This window comes from Poeciliopsis prolifica, unplaced genomic scaffold, assembly GCF_027474105.1.
Source record: "Poeciliopsis prolifica strain line A6 unplaced genomic scaffold, Auburn_PproV2 SCAFFOLD102, whole genome shotgun sequence".
Lineage (NCBI taxonomy): Eukaryota > Metazoa > Chordata > Actinopteri > Cyprinodontiformes > Poeciliidae > Poeciliopsis > Poeciliopsis prolifica.
The window spans coordinates 1025506-1032500 of record NW_026562477.1 but is presented as its reverse complement, the minus strand read 5'-3'; the positions used below and the strand labels follow the sequence as shown (position 1 = coordinate 1032500).

Below are 6995 nucleotides of genomic sequence, written 5' to 3'. Positions count from 1 at the left end.
TGCAGACTGGAGAGGAGAGTAAGGATGATTAGGAAAGTAGCCAGAAGATCCAGGTGAATCTGGAGCTGTAGGGAAAAGGTGGTTCATGGATGCAGAGAAAGAGGCTCTGCAGAGAGTTGGAGTGATAATTTAGGCAGCTAGTAATGGTAAACATTTCAATGTCAACAACAGCAAAGATAAACTTGTTATCTACTTTGTCAGAATATAGTGACAACAGTGTTTGTAATTTAAAATGTTTGCTACCAATCTGCCTCAAGAAAAGCTTCAGTATAATGTAAGACTTTTCTTAAAGGTGAACCAGGAACTCCTGACCTCAAGGCCCATCTGGACCAAAGGGATCTAAAGGAAGTGGTGGTGAGTGGAGAGATGGAAGATCTTACTGCAGAGCACTGCAGAACTCACAACACAGACATCTGTGCTGTAACTGCAGGTGAATCGGGTTCAATAGGACTTCCTGGTGCTAGAGGTTTACCGGGTCTCCCTGGTGACATCGGTCCCCAAGGTACTAAGTTCTCCAGAGCTTTTACCCTACATACAGCAAGAAATATTTTCTTAGACTCTCTGAAAAATGTTTAAGGATGTTTTAAACTCGCCAAACTATAAGATAAGAAAATTTTAAATCCTTCCAAATAAACTGTTTGTTTTCCAGGTCCTCCCGGAAACCAAGGACCTCCAGGTACACAGCGTAAACTTTAACTCCTGGAACCCAAACTGGTTTAGTTTTCTATTTTATAAAGTACTTTTCTGGTGCCTCATGCAGGTGTTGCAGGAATTCCAGGCCAGCCCGGTGGTAAAGGTACAGCGTAGTTGTTTTTCTTTTTTGATAACATTCACACTGTAAAGAAACCCGCCTGGAAGGCTTGAAATAATTGTTCTCTTCTTCAGGTGAACCAGGATCTCCTGGTAAAGTCATCGGCCCGAGTGAGAACAGCTTCATGTCTTCTCCCAGCATTGACCAGGAAACCCCAGTGACTCTTGTGTTCAGTCTGGTTTCTTTCTGTTTCCTTCATATCCGGTAGACTCAGACACTGTGGCTATTCCTGGACCTCCAGGACCAGCTGGACCTCCAGGTTCTGCTGGGCCCCCAGGTTTGTCTGGTCCCATTGGTCCTGCTGGAGTCCCAGGCCAACCAGGTAATCAGGTCCCCTCAATTTAAACATGTTGGATATCTGAAAAAAAGCCTTGAATGACGAATATTTTGCAATTATTTAGGTACAAAGGGAGAGCGAGGGGATAAGGGAGACAAGGGGGACCAAGGTCAACGTGGAGAGCCCGGTAAGAGGATTCGAATCACTCGGTCAGACACTAAGAAATGTTTTTGATATGCATCTTTTAATTCACAACAAACTTGTTTCAGGAACCGGCCTTCCTGGACCCCCAGGGCTCCCAGGGTCCCGAGGTGAACTTGGACCTCAGGGGCCTCCTGGTATGTTCACAGCAGAAGTGTCAGCATCCTCTGTCTTTAAGATTCAACATCACCTGAATAAAATGGCTGATTAGTTCCTCATGAATTAACCATTCGTTTGTGCTGAGTCAGAAATGCCTGCCGGCCATCGGCTCTTGAGGCGATTTCTTGATTTGAATGAATTCAGAGCAAATAAATGAAGTTGTCTCTGTTGTTTAGGTGAAGGTAAGCAGGGGCCCCAGGCCGCAGAGGCCCTCCTGGAGATCCAGGTAAATACAAATCCAGTTTTATCAACATTAGATAGCAGAATGTATCATCAGCATAGAGCGCGATCTGTGTCTGATCATATGTTGATTTTCTGATCTGTTTCCACTCAGGTGTTGGAACTCCTGGACCTCGAGGAGAGAAAGGAGAGCCTGGCAGCTTCTTGCCAACATCTGGTAAGCAAAAAAACAAATCTCACTCTCCTTAAACTTAACCATGCTTTTTGTGTGTGACTTTTGATGGAGTTTTCCTCATTTCTCCTCAGAAACCTTCTTTGCTGGACCACCAGGACCTCCAGGTCCACCTGGTAGGGCTTCATAAAGTTTACCTTTCTTTATCTCTAGCATGTCTTCAGCACAACTTACAAAACATCTAGCAAGCATATCTTCTCCTTTAGTTCTATCATCTCACTGACTGACCTGTTTTTAGGGAAAGAAGGAGCCCAAGGATTCCCAGGTCAGAAAATATGCAGGTATTTTGGGAAAGCCTGTGTTTTGTAGTGTGTGACTAAATGTAATGATTTTGTTTCAGGTGAACCAGGTCAGCCGGGGCTTCCAGGGGGTCCAGGGCAGCCAGGTGCTGTTAGGTGGCCAAACAATTGATGATTGTCTCAGTAATGATCCTTTAGTGTTTGATTTTTAATCAGTGATTTCTGTCTCAGGGTTCCCTGGACCTCCAGGACCTGCAGGAGCTCCAGGTAACTCTAACCCTGGGTGTAATCTTCTTCAGACCATGATGCATATTATTTTGAACCATTTCAGGGTTTAAGTTTCTGAGGAATTATGATGAATATTTCCACTTTTTGTGTCTTGCAGGTGGCCCAGTAACAGCAGGAGGGGAACCTGGTAAAAAACATTTTTTTTTACATTAAATATATTAACATTTGAAAGGTGCAATGTCTGCGACAGACTGGCGCCCTGTCCAGGGTGACCCTGCCTCTCGCCCGGAACGTTAGCTAGAGAAAGGCACCAGGAACAAGGATGTCAGAAAATGGATGGATGGATGGAAGGTGCAACTTTCTGGAGGTTATCAGGTCAACAGATTGTATGAAGCATCCTGCAAGATATTCTGTAACAAAACAAGAGCTGGTCATATTAAATGTAAACCAGAGAACATGCTAACCAGGATATTTTGATGTCTGAAGATGAAGTTTAGATAGTTGACTTAAAGGCATCCAGATTGTGTTTACATGTCAGGACAAACACACCAGGTTTCCTGCTGTCAGTGAGTTACAGTGAGCTTGAAAACCTGATCAGGTGCAAAACAAGACAAATCATCATTCCACCACCTCCGTGCTTTACAGCCTGAAGAGTGCAGATATTCTGGTAAGCTTCCTCCATCCATGGCCCAACATCTCTACTTTGGTCTCAGCATCCTGTGTCTTTAAGATTCAACATCTTTCTGAAGGACATTGATCCAGAAGCTTTGTGTTTGATTCAGGTGCAGCTCTGTAAATCCTTCCAAACAAGCTGGTCTGGAGATTCATTTCTCTAAGCATTGCAGTCTGAACTCCAGAGTTCAGAGATATTTGTGTCGTTTCCTTCAGTGGTTCTTGTTGCTCCTACTAATAAATATTTGTTATTTTTCCAGGAAGCTCATTCATTCCTGGACCACCTGGACCACCAGGACCACCAGGACCACCAGGACCACCTGGGAGTGAATCGCTTGCTGTTGGCCAGTACATTACTGACTACATCCAGAGTAAGACTTTCAGTTATTTTTTTTATTCTTGTAGCATGAATCAAAGAGCTTAGGGAGGCTTTCCGCTGTGATCTACAGGCGACAGCATCAGACAGTACTTGGCTGGACCTCCTGGACCTCCGGGAGAACCAGGCCCTCCTGGTGTTTCAGAAGACGCCTGGTGGATAACGTAGCCAGTCGAGTTATCGCCTACATCCAGAGTAAGATCACCATGTTGGACATGTCCCACATCAGTCTGAAGGACGCAGCTCTTTTTCTGGCTGTTCTGATATTTGTTTTGACCAGGTTCCGGCCCGGGAGCGCCCGGTCCTCCTGGTCCTCCTGGATCTGTCTCTGTCAATGACATCATCAGTCTACTGCAACGTAAGTGGCATCACATCAAAGTGATGAATCTTGAGAAGTAATAAGATGCAGTAAGGTTAGGGTTAGAGTAGAGGTGGGGTTAGACGAAGAGTAAAAGTTGGAGTCTTTTGCATTTAAGATAACTGCATCAAAGGAATCCATCATCCATCTGTCTGAACATCAAACCAACATGGAGAAATGAGGAAAAGTTCATTATTCATTATAACACATAATCTCGTGCTTCAAAGCTAATGGGTTCCTATTGTTATGACGCTATTGTTATCTCGTTTCCAGGAGATGAAGTGAGGGTGTACCTTATGGGTCCACCAGGCCCACCAGGACCTCCTGGGGGTCCAGGTATTGGCGGCTTCTCTTTTAACCCCCAGGAGGTGGCTGAACGCGTCTACAACCTCATGAATCGTGAGTGCTAAGTTCCTGCTTTATGTTCAGTGTAGGGCAGATGTTTGGTTCTGTCTGATTGTCGGGTTGTGTCTGTCACCAGACAGAGGGGTGCTGGGTGCACCTGGAGCTCCAGGACCTCCTGGGCCTCCAGGGCCTCCTGGAAACCTGTTCACAAGTAAGAGCTTTAATCATCCAGACTCTAATATCCAAACTATTAGATATCACTGCATTGGCATTCTCATTCTGATTTGATCTCTGTTGCTGCAGATGGATTTCAGTCTCTTATCGGGCCTCCAGGACCCCCGGGTGCACAGGGTGTCCCTGGGCCACAAGGTCCGCCTGGCCCCCTGGACCGCAAGGATTCGGGAGCTATGTCAGCTCGGACATCCGTGACTACCTGCAGAGTGAGTTCAGACAGGAAATGTATCTGGTGAACTGCAGCTGAAAAAGCATTCAGTGTCTGTTCTGTTCGGTTTTGTTTGGACCTTTCTTCTTTACTGCGCTGCTTAACCCCAAATCGGCTTTCTTTCAGATAAATTGTATAAATTGATGCTATTTTTATGTTTTTGAGTAAATGTTGATATTTTAGCATCAATTTGTTAAATTGGCTCAACCCTCTTTGTGCAGTTTTTGTGTTTGTCTGGGGACAGACTGGAATGGGAATAATGGAATATTCCCATTCCATTATGGAATACTAACCCTTTGCCTTCCCTTCTGCTGCCCCCTACAGGTGTTTCCCTCAGAGGCCCTCCAGGCCCTCCGGGGCCCCCTGGACCAGAGGGCCCTCCTGGTCCAATGGGACAAATGTTTTCTATTACTGACCACAACAACAGAGGCATGCTGAAGCCTGAAAGACAAGATTATGTCCGGTCTGAGTTTGATGGTAAAGAGAAGCTAACGCGGAGTTCTGGACCAGAACCGGGTCATGAAGCACAAACCTGTTGGTGGGAAAGGTGGAGAGGAATAAAGTCTCTTTTTTCAGGTGGTGATGGTTTGAGTCGGCCCATGTTCGGACCTCCTGGTCCACCGGGGCCCCTGGACCTCCGGGACACAAGGGAGCCAGGTTTGGGCAGTAGCACCGAGTGGAGCCCGAACTCTATTAACTTATCCATCATGGCTGAAAGACTGACTGATTACATCAAAGGTACATTAAAAATTACCTGAAATTTCTCTAACTTTGAATTTCTCCACATCTTGTGGAAAATGTTTAGAATTGTTTAGAATAGTGAAAAAGATTTGAGATCAAAGGAAGCTGATAGAAAAACTCCTCATGTTTAAGTGACTACAGTTTAACCAGTGGTTAAAAATGCTGAGCAGCATCATTTATATTTTTAATTGTCATTTGCAGCTCATGGCGTTCTGGACGGTATCATTGAGAATTACAATAGCAGGATCTTCCAGGGTCCTCCGGGACCACCTGGCCCTCCGGGCCCCGCCTGGTTGGGTTCACATGGAAACGCCACAAATATCATGGAAATTATCGAAGGTAGGAAAACTACAGAAAAGAAATACATCAAACTGTAACAAATTGGATAACAGAGCTGCTAACGTGCTCCTGTTTACAGCCGTTAGGCAGCAGAGCCGCCATGGACCTGCCATCCATGGGCCCCGGGGACCACCCGGCCCCCCGGGGCCACCAGGAGAGAGCCGACTGTTTGGTTCTCACACCAACGTTGTTGACATAATAGACTACATCAAAGGTAACACATAGATTTAATATTGTCAAATAAATTGGTCCTAAATGTGAATTTTGAATATTTTTTGTAATTCTTCTCAGCCCATGGAGTGATTGTGGGGCCACCAGGGAGACCGGGACCGAAAGGGGACCACGGACTTCCAGGAGCAAAAGGTGAGGCACATCCAGGCAGGGAGGGTTTATTTCTGTAGAACCAAACATATTTCAAATCTTTCTTACCAGATTTCATGAGGCGAGAGGCCAAATCCTGCCAACAAATCAAGGCTGCATGTTGTGGATTCTAGGTTACTAAGAGTTTCTGTCAAAACATCCTGCTGTGCTTGCAGGTGAACGAGGTTTTCCTGGGCCTCAGGGATACAGAGGACCAAAGGGTGACAGAGGTCAGTTTAAAAAAAAGAATGAGATGTTTAACCTGCAACTCAACATGAATGTTACTCCAGTGTTTAAAACGCAGTGGTCGCAACAAATAAAAAAAACTTCAAGGGAGTAAAAATTTTCTCACTTGGTTAGAGCTTGTTGAACAAAGAGCAAACAGAAGACGATTAAAACCAGAAGCCTAAATACTGGGACCAGAGAGGACGGGAAGCAGAGGAGCTAATCAGAGGAGATGTGAAGCAGCTGTGGCAGGAGGAAAGCAGGGAAACTGAGATACAGACAAATTTACACAAAGTGTCTCAATGCTCCAAATTTCTTTTGGTTGAAATCCATTTTTTGTCCTATTATATAAAGCAACCTCAGTCAAACTTCCAGACAGCGAAATCTTCTGATTTTCAAAGTAGACGTGACAATCATCTGCATAAATTTAAAAGATGTATATTTTTTAAGGACAGCAGGTAGTGAAAAAACAAATAACTAGAGGGAAGTATCTGTCATGCTGTAATAATTTATGTTTTAACTGAAATTTCTGCCCGGTTTCAGGAGATTTCTCACTGACAACAAGAAGAAGGAGAAGCTCTGGTGTTTGATCGCTGAACTCGGAGCTCCCAGTGGGATCATGAAAGCTGTTCTCATTAGCGACTGAACGTTGCTGTGGATTGTGTAAAGTACTGAATTTTATGGCATGACGTTTGTATTCATTATGGGCATTTTTAAAGGATGTTTTTGAAATGTTTTTTTTTAATTATTTTGTATGTATGAGACCAAAGGAGAAGCTTTTGTTTAGAGGAAATATTTTATTTACAGCAG

The 6995-nt window shown here is 44.6% G+C and overlaps 1 pseudogene; it reads left to right on the top strand.

The window, feature by feature from the left end:
• The window catches only part of LOC129354030 (collagen alpha-1(XVII) chain-like), a 16262-nt pseudogene extending 9271 nt beyond the window's left edge, over positions 1-6991 (top strand).
• Positions 6992-6995: the final 4 nt, after the last annotated feature.